Source organism: Sphaerodactylus townsendi, linkage group LG03, assembly GCF_021028975.2.
Source record: "Sphaerodactylus townsendi isolate TG3544 linkage group LG03, MPM_Stown_v2.3, whole genome shotgun sequence".
NCBI classification, from domain to species: domain Eukaryota; kingdom Metazoa; phylum Chordata; class Lepidosauria; order Squamata; family Sphaerodactylidae; genus Sphaerodactylus; species Sphaerodactylus townsendi.
This window is the reverse complement of record NC_059427.1, coordinates 173,042,611-173,057,964: the sequence shown is the minus strand read 5'-3', so window position 1 is coordinate 173,057,964 and position 15,354 is coordinate 173,042,611.

Below are 15,354 nucleotides of genomic sequence, written 5' to 3'. Positions count from 1 at the left end.
CACATCCTTCTAAACCTGCTGAGGTCAGTTGGTGTAGGTGTAATTCTGATTAGGGCTGCCTTGTGAATTCCCTATAGCTGCTGAAGGGGAGTTAGTGCTGAAGCATGCACTGTATATCTACAGAGCCTTGGGTGCCCGTGCCAATTTTTCAAAAGATGCCACCCTGCATATGTGTATTAGAAGGTTTCCATGTGTATATTGATTTCTGGTTTTGTGTCTTGGAAGTAGGATTGATACTGTCCCTGTGCAGGAAAAAGACCCCAGATCTATAGCGGTCAGCGGGAAATGTGATGTGTAAAAATGTATACCTCTTGGTGTTACCGCTGCTGCTCGGGTAACATTAAGTGATTTCAGCTCAAGCAACATAGTGAGGCACAGGAAGACGGTGTTCTTCAAAGCAAAGTATTTTATTTGGAAGCGGTGGTGACAGCTCGGGCAGGAGAATCGTGCTCTCGTAGCCAAGTGTAACCTCAGCTTGTGGGTTCTGTGGGGCAGTACTTGGAAGGAGTTGCAAAGAACCAAATTTAAACAAAACAGTTTACTTCTCTTTACAAATAACATTAAACATCAACATTTAACATTACAATTCAAGGTCCTGTTCAGGTTGCATTTCAAGTCCTTCTAGTTACAGTCTACTGATACTGCCAAGTCCAATTCTTCTTTGCAAGTGGGTTGGCTCCTGAAGACTCCAAGGGCTTGATGAACAGGATGCAACATGATGAAGGTTTCCAGGAGAACTCTCACCCATTACAACCACAAAAAGAAACCCTTAACAAGGTGTCAAGGGCTTATACAACCAAGGTCCGAGTCTGGTAGCCTTGTCTTCTCCAAAGAGCTCTGCAGCCTTTCTGCTGCTCTGAGTCTCCACCCCTTACTGGGTCAACCCATTCTGGGCATGGGGGTTACATTAGCACAAGAACTTTTATACACACACATCAAAAGAGGCAAAGGGGCAGGTAAGGGGGCAGGTCCCTTACCAAACACCAATAAAGAAACATCAATACAAAAGAAAGATACAGTTACAAATTTTTGTGAATGGGACCACGAAATCTCACTGTCAAGTGTCTTCCCATGAGACTTTACAATGGTGCTGAAATGGAGAGCGGGGAAGGTCCATTCATAGAACTGGGTGGGCCTGCTACCGCACCCAGTTATCTCTGTTATCAGACGGGCAGTTTCCTTGAGTTATGACCTGAGGCTCCCACAACAAAAGAAAGTTCAAACTGTCCAACACGTTTTCCAACGGCTGGGACATCTGGGTGCTGTCATCAGATTCAATTTGCAAAACCAAAGGGGTCTTTGTCTTTGCTGAGGAGTCGGCTGGGTGTTGGTCTAAACTGAATTCCAAGGCTAACTTCCTTGTCCCTTAATATCAGCTGCTATAAGCTATTGCTTTTACTAATAAACACAAAAATAACATTTCTAAACTTAAACATTAGAGAAAACCTTAATATAGTACAAGCACATATACCTATAGGCAAGAATATCCTAAATTAACAGTAACAAAATCTTAAATCAACTGGAGAACCTAACTAAAGTATAATCCTAAACATTGGGCAAATAACACATCCAACGCTGAGGGGCTTACATTACATCTTAAAAGGGACAAAGGCAAGAAGGAAACCATGTAAAACATTGGCACAATCACATATATACGTCCTTTGCAAGCCTTATGGAGGCTTTTGGACCACACTGGTCTCTGTGTCCTGACCTGGAGCCAGTGTAGTCAGGTAACTCGACTCAGGAAAATATTTTGGCTATTTTCCTGGCGGTAACATTGGTTTGGAACTCAGCGCACAACTTTGAAGCGTGGGGTTGGTGTCTGTGTGTGACGAAATGGAGTCATCTTGGAAGTCTCCTCCCCCACGCCCCCCTGGTTTTCATCCAGGAGGCAAAAACCCAGAGAACACAATACATCTCAATAGCAACATGTCTTTGCTCCCACCATCCATCTTTTACTCTCCTATATGCCTCTCCACTGAAAAGCTGGATTGGTGATTAATGGCTGTTCTTTGAGAATTTTTAGTGAATTTTAGATTCCCTGCTGAACACCGTTCCTTTATGCAAAATTTAACTTTTGGCCTCGGAGTTCCCAGGAGCCCAAATATCCTTTGAAAGGGATTAAAATCTGCATTTTCTGAGCAATTAAAAAAAAAAAGATAACCGAAAATACAAGGCTCCGTTCTGCTTCACCGACCTTCTCCTCAAAACTATTGTTCAAACCTGAGCAGGCTGGTTTTGGGGGAAGTGCGGGAGGAGGAAGGGTTTTTCTTTTTATTTGCACCGACAATGTCCAGTTGCTTTGAATGTTTTGTGAAAAGCTCCTCTCCCATTTGTTTCTAAGTGTTTTCTGAAGCCCCTCTCTATAGACGATCTAATTTTTGGCTGTGCACAGTTATACCTGGCTGAACCGTTGCATGTTCCAGCATGTGTAAATTGTATTTTTAGCCCATGTATGCTGATTTTTGTAAAAAGGTGAACATTAAATTATCAGTGCTGGGCTCCTGACTATCCAGGGGTGTGTGTGTGTGTGTGTGTGTGTGTGTATAAAATTGGTGCACATTTTATTTTGTCTTTATGTTTTGTGTGTATATCCAATTGCAAAAATCTTCCTAAGAGTTACTCTTTCACTAAGTCCGTAGATAATTTGTTCTTTCTTGCATGTGCTTGGGCAGGTATCTGGAGATATGCAGGCAGGTTTGCACAAAAATGGTTTCGGCGGGAACCGTTGTTTCACATTTCTCTGTGCTATAAATGCATGCTTCGCAGGCGTCTCTTTGTGCTGTTGCATGTGTCCGCTCATGTGCCCGACACTTTGATGCATTTGAATGGCACATAGCTTTTGCATGCCTCCGTCTGCATATATTGTTCTTGCACTGACGGGTGCCAGCGTATCCGACTTCTGGCACACTGACGCGCCTCTGTGTACGTGTGCGCAGGTTTGTGTCTCTTGCCCCAGTTTGTCTGCAGCTCTCCCGAACTGGCTTCCAGATAACAGCTCCGGTACTCCTACGCTGGCAACGGTCTGTGTAATTTACCCATATCATTAAAAAAATTGCAGGCCTGGACAGAGTCCTTTCAAAGGGCAATAATCAATCAAGTCGGGATATTAGATGGATTTATGGGTTCTTTATGCACCAGGATCAATGCAATTCTTTAAAAAATAGCCAGCCGGCAATGTTTGTGTAGCAAATTACACTTCCCCTGCCCCCCCTCCTCCGCACAACAACTGAGTAGAATATATTCTAAGGGATTGTCACAGGATCGATTCTCTGATCTTCAACTCCACCTTGGCTAAAGAAGATTGCTCTTTCCCTCCCTCCCAGGGCGCTGTGCTTGAAGAGCAGTGAAGGGATGTGCATGCTGTTTGACCAGCCTGTTAAAATGGTAGCCTTCCGGGCAACCGAGGAGCTACATCCCGAGAACATTCTTAAGGCTGATCCTAATGAATCACAACAGCGAATTAATTAGAGGGAAGGAAGCAAGAAAGGAAAAGGCCTCTGGACCTCCAGTTAATTAGCAGGGAGAGCCGTGGGATCATTGGGATGTGGCAGGCACCCAGAGACCCCCAGAAGGAAAGGCCAAAGTGAGCTCAACAGCCTGCAGGAGTCCTTTTGTTTGACCAAAGATTGCAGGAGGATGGTAGACTTTCCTGAGAGATTCCTACAAAAAGGGCTTAACGTGGGTCTCTGTCACCAGCTTCTCTCTTTGGCTGTTTCTTCACAAGTCACTGAAAACATCTGCAAAATGTTTACAAAACATTTCCACACGCACACGCACACACGGTTTGTTCTCACTCACCTCCTTGAAACAATTCCTGTCTGCCATTTGATGATTCTCTGGTTTTATTTTGTCTTCACGTATTTTTTGCTTGAGTGGTTCAATGCTTCGTGCTTTGCCACGGCACGTGTAATCGAAGCTTCAAAGAAAAAACCCTCCAACCTCCCCCCCCCCAACTGATGAAATAAACAGGCAAGACAGCAGTGCGAGCTCAGAAAATGACACTGGGGAAGACGTCCGGGGACTGTGGAGAAATGTTTTAGACAGACACGCACAGCAAGTGAAAACATTGTAAAAACGTTTCCACAAAAGAATAGCTAAAGAAGAGGATGCAAATAAAATGTTTTCAGTCTGAAAATAAGATGTCGGGGGGGGGGGGGGGATGTGGAACTCCACAGAGGAAACATTTTATTTCTGGCCTCAAAAAGTTTGATTTTGGTTGTATAGAAAGGGCCTCTGTGTCCAGGACTCCCATTTTGCAGAGTGAGAGACTGCTGCATACAGAAACACAGGCCCAAATGCAGCATCAGCAAAGCAGAGATGCAGGGACTGATCCACGCAGGGTTTGGTATGCAACACATCTTGCAATAGTTTTAGCAACTCACCGGATTTACCACATTGTGGCTTAACTGTGGCTTACAGGGACCCAATGGCCCTTTCCACACAATCAAAATAAAACATCTTGAGGCCGGAAATAAAACGTTTCCTTTGAAGACTTCTGCATAGTTTTTAGCCCAAGATGTTTTATATCCAGCCTCGATGTGATTTATTTGCATCCTGGTAATTCTTTTACTGAAAACGTTTTCAAAACATTTTCACTTGCTGTCCTAGGCCTTTAAGACATTTCCCACATCTTCCGGATGTCCTCATCGGCATCATTTTCTGAGCTTGTGTGGGCACTTTTTTGATAGATAAGGCCAAAGCAGTAGTTGGTGGTCTATGGGTTTGGTTCTCTTTGGGACTCTTTAGTTTGGAGAGGAGGCGTCTGAGGGGGTATATGATTGAAGTCTATAAAATTATGCATGGGGTAGAAAATGTTGACAGAGAGACATTTTTCTCTCTTTCTCACAATACTAGAACCAGGGGGCATTCATTGAAAATGCTGGGGGGAAGAATTAGGACTAATAAAAGGAAACACTTCTTCACGCAACGTGTGATTGGTGTTTGGAATATGCTGCCACAGGAGGTGGTGATGGCCACTAACCTGGATAGCTTTAAAAGGGGCTTGGACAGATTTATGGAGGAGAAGTCGATTTATGGCTACCAATTTTGATCCTCTTTGATCTGAGATTGCAAATGCCTTAACAGACCAGGTGCTCGGGAGCAACAGCCGCAGAAGGCCATTGCTTTCACCTCCTGCATGTGAGCTCCCAAAGGCACCTGGTGGGCCCCTGCGAGTAGCAGAGAGCTGGACTAGATGGACTCTGGTCTGATCCAGCTGGTTTGTTCTTATGTTCTTATGTTCTTTTCAGGGCCCCACCTGAGGAGCTGATAGTCCTTATGGAGTAACCATTTGGGTTACTTTTTGGAAACGCCTAATTGTGGATCAAATGGCAAAGGCATCATGTCTCTTACCTGTTTTTGCATGCTCAGAGGAAGGAGACATGTTTGTTTCCTCTTACCACAAGCAGGAATAGACATACCACCCCTGGCAACAACAACAACAAGCCTTTATTGGCATACAAAACAGGACAAAATTTCAAAGGCCCTCTCCGCACACGCAAAATAATGCGTTTTCAAACCACTTTCACAACTGTTTACAAGTGGATTTTGCCATTCCGCACAGCTTCAAAAAGCAGTTTGAAAGTGCATTATTCTGCATGTGCGGAATGAGCCATAGTAAAATAAAATTTAAAAACACACAGTTAAAATTACTAATTCCCAGTATAAAATGTGCAACAGTCTCACAAAAGAGCACATCAGAGCTGTTCAGGAGGTTGGGTAACTTGTAACACCCTTGCCACTGAGAACATTGCAAGAAAATGGGATTCATGTATTTCATGCGTATCTTATCATATTTAGGGCATACAAACAGGGAGTGGTCAAGTATTTCCCACCCCTGGCAACAGTTCCCTCTTGCCACCTTGCCAGTTGGTCATCAAAAAAAAAGGGCTGGCAGCTTACAACCCTCTCCTGCTGATGAGGTCTTAATTTTGCCTCCTTATCCTCTCATCTAACTCATGTCACATGATAGCGCTCAACAGGCATTAAAGATGGGTCTGGCATGTGGAAAATGCTGACCATTGCGTTAGGGGGCTGCATCGGCTGTGACGGCATCCATGTGGCCACAACTCGGCTGCTGCTGTTTTGAAACCAGTTAATAAGGCTGTGAGGCCCTGATCCCAATTGGACTCCACAGCACAGCACTTGTGTTTCCCTCCACGTGCCTTTTCAAGATTATCTGCTATGAGGGAGTATCTCTTTCATCGCTTAATAAGACACAGGAGACAGGGAACAAGAGCACATCAGTCTGCTGTGCTGTGGCCTGATCAGAATTGGACCCTTGAGGCATTTTTGGTGATGCCCTTACCTGGATAGCCCAGGTTAGGCCTTACCTGGATAGCCCAGGTTAGCCTAATCTTGTCAGACTTCACCAGCTAAGCAGAGTCGACCCTGGCAAGTATTTGGATGGGAGACCTCCAAGGAACGGCAGGGTCATGACGTAGAGGCAGGCAATGGCAGCGCCCCTCTGACAATCTCTTGCCTTGAAAACTCCATCAGGAGTCACCACAAGTCTAGTTTGACCCTTAGAGGGCTGTGTAAATGGGGAAGTGGGTGTGGAGAGGAATTTCCTTTTTCTTCACCAAATTTGTAATCCCTGTGAATGTGTGGAATTCTCTGCCAACGGATACAAATCATTGAGAAACAGTCTGAGGAGAACCTCTCAGTTTGGAAAGTTATTTTATGACTAGAGTGACATGGGTATGTTTCAGGAAGGAGAAAGGGTACTTCCTGTAAATAGGCCATTTTCTTCTTTTTAGCAATAAATATAAGGAAGAAATTAGTACCTATTAATTCTGCAAGAATCCTAGCCAAATTGTAATGTTTTAATATTCATGGATTGTTCTGGGTTTTTTTTTGTGTAATATGTACTTTTAGCTGTTTGTAATATGCATTATGTTACATGTTTAATGATGTTATGGCCCATGACTACAATAGTAAATAAATGACTGGCTGTAAATAGACAAAATTGTCCCCTGCCCGCCCTATCTTTCAATTGTTGATGTTATGTTTTTGTATATGTATTTCATCTTTGGTTTAAATTGATTTAATAATGCGGGGGGAGGTGTTGTAATAATATTTTAAAATAAATGTATTTGTATTATATTTTAACAGTATTAGCTTCCTTAGTGAGGTCAGAAATAAATTTTCTAAGTAAATAAATTAAACAAGTTAAAACAAACTTTCTTTTTACTTTTTACTTAACAAATCATATATCAACATAGAACATAGGAATACAACAAAACCATGGCCTTATTCAAGTTTAACAGTTAACTTTGCCCTTGTTCACAGCTTGCCATCCCCAAGTCCATTTTTCTCCTCCTGTGGATGGCCCAGGAAGTCTCCAGGTGAGCTCTTGGTGCACTGGCCTCAGAAGATGAAGGTCCCAAGAGAGCTCCCACAAGATACACTGCCTGGAAACAACAAATTCTAAAATTTACAATTCAGAACAAAAGTCCCTTTCCCTTACTAGTTCTGATACAAATATCATAAGGTGTTAGGAGCCTATAATCAGGGATGGAGGGAGAGGGAATTGCTCCCGGGGCATGACCTGCCCGTGCGCCCCCCCGTCCCACCCTTGCCCATTTACGATCTGCCCATGCCCCAATCCGCCCCTGGGAGAGAGTCTGGGGGTGATTTTATGCCTCATGTGATGCCAATTGTGCACGCCCGGGGCACGGCGCCCCCTACCATCCCATTGCAGCTTCGCCACCGCCTAAAATTAAATTTTAAGCTCCCAGCTGGGCAGCCTTGCTTCCTTCTGCTTTCTTTACCTATTTCACCCTTGCCTTCACCTCTTCCTGGCTCCCCTATGTAGGAGTTACATGCTCAAATAAGTTCAGGGCCTCCTATAACCTTCTAGATAGTAAAATTAGCTCTTGAAGAGTTCTAAATATGCTGGCTTAGATTTTAGTTGTTCCCATCACTAGGTGCAATAGTAGCACAAAGTCTACAACAGGTTGCTTTGTGTGAAAACAGACTGGGCATGAATTCTGGAATGCAGGTGAACTAAACAAGGTCTTCTTTACTGGAGAGATACTGGTAGCAGTGCCTCTGTACGACTGAGAGCCTTTTTCTGTCCTTCTTACTTCCCTTTGCCATACGATGTCCCCTGTGTTAGTCCCTGTTCAACTCTGAATTCTTATCACCATAGATGACGAGAATGCAAAGTTTTCAAGGCGGCTGTTCTTTAATTCATGACTAGGATTTGTAATTCATGATTTTATTATTTTGATATTTAAGCCAGTAGGGTTTTCAGACAAGGGGTATATTTTGCAGGCTTGCTCATTAGTGACTGAAATAGCAAACAGTGAATGTTATTGGAATTAGAGTTTTAGGTCTCAGTTGCAAATGAGGCCCTAAAATGTTGAGATCCTAGACAGGTGTAGTTGTAATGATGCATCATATGGGCTTCATGTTGGTCCCGCTTTGGCAGCATCCTAGCAGATGGGTCTGCTGTTCCTGCCAGTTGCTGTCCTGTGAAAAAATATTTCTACCCCAAATGAAGCAGACTGAATTGTGCCAGGGTTAAATTGGCTCATGGCAGCTGAAATGATGTTATGAAGACATCTTTGTGAGTCCAGACTCTCTTCCACCACATTCTTGACTGCATAGAAATAAAGAAGAAGAAGAAGAAGAGGAGGAGGAGGAGGGGTTTGGATTTATATCCCCCTTTCTCTCCTGCAGGAGACTCAAAAGGACTGACAATCTCCTTGCCCTCCCCCCCTCACAACAAACACCCTGTGAGGTAGGTGGGGCTGAGAGAGCTCCGAGAAGCTGTGACTAGCCCAAGGTCACCCAGCTGGCATGTGTGGGAGTGTACAGGCTAATCTGAATTCCCCAGATAAGCCTCCACAGCTCAAGCGGCAGAACGGGGAATCAAACCGGGTTCCTCCAGATTAGATACACGAGCTCTTAACCTCCTACGCCACTGCTGCTCCTATACTGTTGGCAAGCAAGCCCATGGTGAGGCAGGGGGGCCAATTTCTGAACTGTTCCTTACTGGTCATTTCTATTGGTATCATAGACAGTTCAGACTGAGATGGATGCCAAATCTTAATTTGGGGCTTTGATACCAAGAGAGGGGCTTTGCCTGAACATGCTTTCCCACCCCCAATCAATATTCATGGCAGCTACATGTGCCTTTCCTGAAGCTTTGGCCATTGCCATCTGGATAACAAAAGCCCAGCCCTGGAAAAGACACTACTGTTCTCTAACCGCAAAGGATCTGCAAACAGTCTTAACACAATTAGCTATCCTGAGTCTTTTCTTCCCTAGCTGGTTCTATAACACCTTTCCTGTCCAAGCTACCAGAGGACCATAATTTTTTACTCTAAATTGGAATACCCTGAGTTGTACATTCATCAACTCTACCTAAAAATCTAATTAAAAAAGCTGGACTATCCCTGGGCTCTGACTCATCTGAACCGTTGTCCACTGTATTGTTCTCTCCTGAGAACAGGAACTCTGTTTTGTCTAGGAAAATTGCCCCTCTTAGCATCTTGCCTGCCCAAACAAAGGCTTCTTGCCCTGTTTTTTTTCTGAACTACCTTTGATTCAGTTGCACTGTGTGCCTGACATCACTTCCTTCTCTGCATCCAACATGGGCATTGGATTTTGCCTCCTTGGACATTCCTCTCCTGGATTAGGTGAATATCACCCTCCCCCCAACAATGCTATTCCAAATCTATCTTTAAGATCTGTCTAAATCCTAGGCTTCTTGAAACTTTGTATTATTTTTGTTCTTTAATGGAATCATTAAAACTTCTCCAAAATCTGATTTCATGTGGCTTTTTAAAGGGGAAAACCCCTGTATAAATTGGTTAGAAAGTTCTAACCATGGCCCATCCTCTTGCAGTTCTGTGACTAGCCCAAGGTCATCCAGCAGACTTCTTGTGTAGTAGCAGGGAAACAAACTTGGTTCACCAAATTAGAGTCCGCTGCTCATGTGGAGGAGTAGGCAATCAAACCTAGTTCTCCAGATTTGAGTCCACACTGGCTCTCTTGTATGAGCCCTTTCATATGATCTTGGGATATGAATTAATAGCTTTACATGCTGACCTTTCTCATACGCACACATATGTTTCTCATTGACTCATGGTTTCCAGCTACAGTGTGATGCTGAAATGCTAGGCTGCTTATTTTGGTGGTGCCGTAAGACGCATTATCATGTTTTGTGTGTCTGCCAGTTGCAACAAAATTGCTGCCGTGGCAGTTGAAACCAACTACACAATGGTTGCCGCAGCCTAACTTCAGTAACCCAGTGCAGTTCTGTGTGCTGTGGTGGCAGCTCTGCCACCAAAGCAATGTTAAAATCGGCACAGCCAATTGAATCTCCAGTTGTCAATCAGAAGTCTTGCTGAGCAAAGTCCCTACCTGGCTCCACCCACTTCCTAAAACACTTGGCGGGGCCCATAAAAGACGGTAGCAAGAACTATGGCATTTATGGGCACCGTGCTGGTGATCCCTGCATTAGGCCTCTCATAAAACCACACTGGCCATTGCTTATGGCAGGATCAACTATAGTCCAGTGGTGGTGAACCTTTGGCACTCCAGATGTTATGGACTACAATTCCCATCAGCCCCTGCCAGCATGGACAATTGGCCATGCTGGCAGAGGCTGATGGGAATTGTAGTCCATAACATCTGGAGTGCCAAAGGTTCGTCATCACAGAGCTATACTATGATGATGCCCCCACCAGCGACAGATTTAAAACCAAGTTTACTTGTATCCAACCCATATTTGCAGGTGTCACTTAAAAAAAGAATAATGGCGGGTTCCATTTTGACTGTTTGTGTTTAGCACAAAAATGATTGAGGGCACGTTTGGAATTCTGACATAGCTTGGTAGGCACAAAAGAGACGAAGAGAAGAGTTTGGATTTATACCCTGCTTTTCTCAATCATAAGGAATCTCAAAGTGGCTTACAAACTCCTTCCTTCCTCTCCCCACAACAGGCACCTTATGAGGATGGCGGAATCAAGAGAGTTCTGAGAGAACTGTGACTAGTCCAAGATCACCCGCGACTGTTTTATATGAGCGTGGGCCATGAATTAATGGCTTTATATGCTGAGTTTCCTCATATGTACAGACACTGGGGGCAATAGCCCCTCATTCACTCTAAACCGTGTGGCTCTCATAATCGGGGGGTAGTGGGCTGATGTTCCTGTCTTCCCTGACAATCCTTTTGAGCTCCTCATAGAAGGGGCAGGTCATCCTGTTGTTACCTGACACCTTGTTGTGTTGCACAACACGCTTGAATTCTCGTTGCAGTGTCTTGGTCTTGGTGCACCATTCAATGGCAGTCCTGCTATGACCCTGACTCCTCATCTCTGCAGAACCTGAGGACACAGTGCAGCCAGAGTTGGCTGCTCCTGGGGAAGACCAGGCAGCAGAGCCAAAGTCCAGTCCTTCCTTGCCTAATGACCTACAGGTGGAGAAGCCTGCAGATCCTCCTGGGGAACCTAGTGATGAGCCAGCTGTGCATAGGAGGCAGAAGCAGAGGCTGCTACTGCAGAAGCACAGAAGGAGTGCTCGTTTGGCAGCAAGGTATGGGAGATTGGAAGTCTCTGCATCTGATGAGGACTAACTCCTTGCAAAATCCCATCCCCCTGAACAAGGCTCTCTCTCTATATAAGCCTTGCTGTGAGATTGCTTCTGCCTGGGTGCAACGAGTGTGTGACCTGTCGCCGCTGTGTGCCTGGTTCTGCATTGATTCCTAGCCTGCTCCTTGGTTCTCCTTGACCTATTGGACTGTGACCTGACTACGCCTTGCCTGCCGCCTGCCTTGACCTATTGGACTGTGACCTGACTACGCCTTGCCTGCTGCCTGCCTTGACCTATTGGACTGTGACCTGACTATGCCTTGCCTGCTGCCTGCCTTGACCTATTGGACTGTGACCTGACTATGCCTTGCCTGCTGCCTGCCTTGACCTATTGGACTGTGACCTGACTATGCCTTGCCTGCCGCCTGCCTTGACCTATTGGACTGTGACCTGACTATGCCTTGCCTGCTGCTTGCTTTGCCCTGCAGGGTCAGACCCAGCCATGCCCCTGCCTGCTAGCAGCACAACATCAATGTTCCTATGGCGCTTGGTAAGGGCGTGGTCAGGTCCCTGGTTTCCACCTCATTCCAGGTAACACCTCTCCCTGGTCCCTTGGAAGAGCTCCCGCCACAGACCCCAACAACAGCATTGCCACTTGTGCCAATCATTGTCGTCCGTGCCCGCCAATTGCTCATAACCACACCAGCAGTCGCTGCTGACCCCTCCTTGACACTGAACTCAAACTGGCCGTTTCCTGCCCAAGGTCCGTTTCGGACCATAGCCACTCCCACCAAAAGGCTGTGCTTCTGATTGGTCGACCCACAGTGAGCAGGGGAAAACAAGTTCCCCCTTTTCCAGATAGGGCCCGGCGCAGGTCTCAACATGACAAGCAGCAGCAAAAAACAATGGGGCACAGCATCACATCACATTCCTTTCTCGCATGATGCGCACTCGCTGATTCACCTACTTTTGTCTGATACTCAGGCTAATCCATGGTTCTCTCTGATCGAAAGAAAGATTGAATCACTTGGTATATCTCTCGACTCGCTTTTCTTGCTATCTAGTTCAGAATCCTACAACTTGTTAAAACAAAAATTGTTGGAAAGCGAATGGATTAATTTATTTAGGGCTGCTATGAAAACTTGTTCACCCTTACATCTTTCAATACCCCATATCAAAACAGGATGGCTCCCTATTTGTATTTTTTGACTAATCCTATGCAGAGAAGAGCCCTCACACTTGCTCGCTTCAATGTTTTCCCCTCCGCTTTATTGCATGGTAGATTTAACAACTTGGAAATGAGCGAAAGGGTATGCTCTTGTGGTGAACAACAAATTGAAACATTGGCACATCAACTGCTTTGCTGCCCTAAATCTGCTAATATCAGATCAAAATATTCCAATATTCTTTCTAGGATACCTAGTGAAATGGGAGAATCAGGTAGACTTCCTTTCCTTCTGGACAATTCTGACAATGAAACTTGTGAATTGGCAGCACGATTTTTACTGGAGGTGATGCACAATCAATAATGTATATTCTATCTTAAACCTTTGTATTTGTGTACCTTTTATCTCAGGTTTTTTATTGTGTTATGATTATTGTTATGCCAAATAAAGGCTTATTATTATTATACATCACATTCCCACTCACGTTCTTATATTTTTGTGGAAAAAGAGAGAACACCCCCGCCCCCCCGGTGATATGCCCACTAACATTTGGCCCCAAGTGCACATCTCCCTAGCTATGTGCTCCGAGCAACCAGTACATGTACAGAAAACAGGGACATTTGGGAATTCCACTCCTGATTAACCCAGGGGAAATGGCACCCTGTCGATACCAGGAGCAGAAAATGTGCTTGGGGGGAACGTTTTGGGAAGGGCAGGCTGCAACAGCTGGCGGCTCAGCAGAGTTGAAAACTGACATGATGACAGGTGGGGAGATTGGGGGCAGACAGCAGGGCGGGGAGATCAGGTGGCTGGGCGGGAAAAACAAACTGTTTCTGCTCCCACGGGATTTGCATGATAGTGGGTTCACTGTGGGATTTTTTTTGGGGGGGGGGGAAATCACCAAATTGGCAATTTTGGAAAATCCCGGGATGAAGGAAATATCACAGGACGAACCCACTTTAGAACCGGGAACCGTGCGAACTTTTTGCCCAGACCAGGATATTTCCCTTTGCTCAACCCATGATATTTGCACAGTGCAGAAAGACCATTGTGTTTCCAGTTACAGTGTGATGCTGAAATAATAGGCTGCTCTTTTTTGGTGGTGCTGTAAGACGCATTATCATGCTTTGCGTGTCTGCCGGCAGCCTCTCTGCATGCTGGGAGCCCCTCTTCTATGCAAAGTCAGCACAAAATCGAATGGTGGAAAAATTACAGTTAGTAAAGAATCCTTGTAGGATTCCTAAAGGTGAACAGTCAAGGCGGGTTCGTTGTTAGAAGAAATGGATACAACCACAGCCAGGTGGCAAGGGAGAGCTTCGAAATGTTCAAAGAGTCGGAAGGTGGGATATTTGGAAGCAAATCATTGTGGCCATTGAACTAAAATGGGAAGTCTGCGGTCAGTTAGGAAATTGCATGTTCAGATGTCACAGCTTCCTAGCTGAAAATAGTTCTTTTCAGATGTATTGCGATCCCAGCATGCAGTATTTGGAGTCCTTCTGATAAACACAAACTGAATGGAAGGATGTAGGTATTCTGTATGTGTGTACAGCTTCAGTATGTGTGAACCAGATCCCCTGAAAGAAAAGAGCCAAGGCTTATCCCAGAGCATGCATAAATCGGGTTGTATATGCATACTCGGGTTCAGATAATAGGGTGACTGCAAATACTTGAGCTTAATGAAATTCATTAATGTAACACTGGAAAAGGGCTGATGAAAAGCCCCAATAAGGCAAGCTTTAGTATGAATGCGTTGCTACCCGTACCTCACAATACTGCTGGCAGCTCAAATGCTGGCAAGAATTATCACAAGGGGCAGGATTCTAAAGGTGGCAGAGAGAAGGCTGTGCTGCATGGGATGGGGGGAAAAAAGACACGCTGCTACATAAAGATGGAAGCAAGAGATGGGTGGGGGAAGAGGTCAGATCAAAAAAGAAAAATGGTATGAAGAGAAGACTTAGGGAAAATGAAACAGGGCATATTTAAAGCAGATGAACTAAGAGATAAATGAAGTCAAGGAAAGGGGGGGGGGAAGAGAGTATCACCATTGTGGCTGGCTCTGTGAGGCCGCTTCCTGGTCACAGGGATGAGGATACCTTAGATTCCAGGACCTTGGCACTCCAGATAAAGAACCTTATGGCTCAGATGTAATCGCGGACTTCACTCCCCATCATCCCCTGCAAGCATGGCCAATTGGCAGGGGCTGATGGGAATTGTAGTCCATACCATCTGGAGTGCCAAAGGTTTGCCACCACGGCCTTAGATATATTCAGAGAGTGGCTGTTTTGGGGCTTTTATTGAGGGCTTGAAGGATTAGGGGAGCGGGTGGATTCATGCTTAAAAAAACTTTGTTCATAATTGTGGGTGAAGGATGCTGAGTCTTTCTGATCTCTTCCAGAGCTGTTTCGAACCCTGGCTTCAGTGGGAACAGGGCTTTATAGGGACGCCAGCTGGGTCATTCGTCTGCTTGTTTCTTGTGAACCGGGAGATGATCACCGACTGCATTCAGTGTTTGCATTTCTGATATTTCAGTTCATTGTGCTAAACTGGAAAATAATCTACTGCCTGCTTATGATATCAGGGCTAAAGTCTCACTTTGATTCTTTTTGTTCTGGAAGTTCAAAGCTGCTTACCGAGAGAATTAT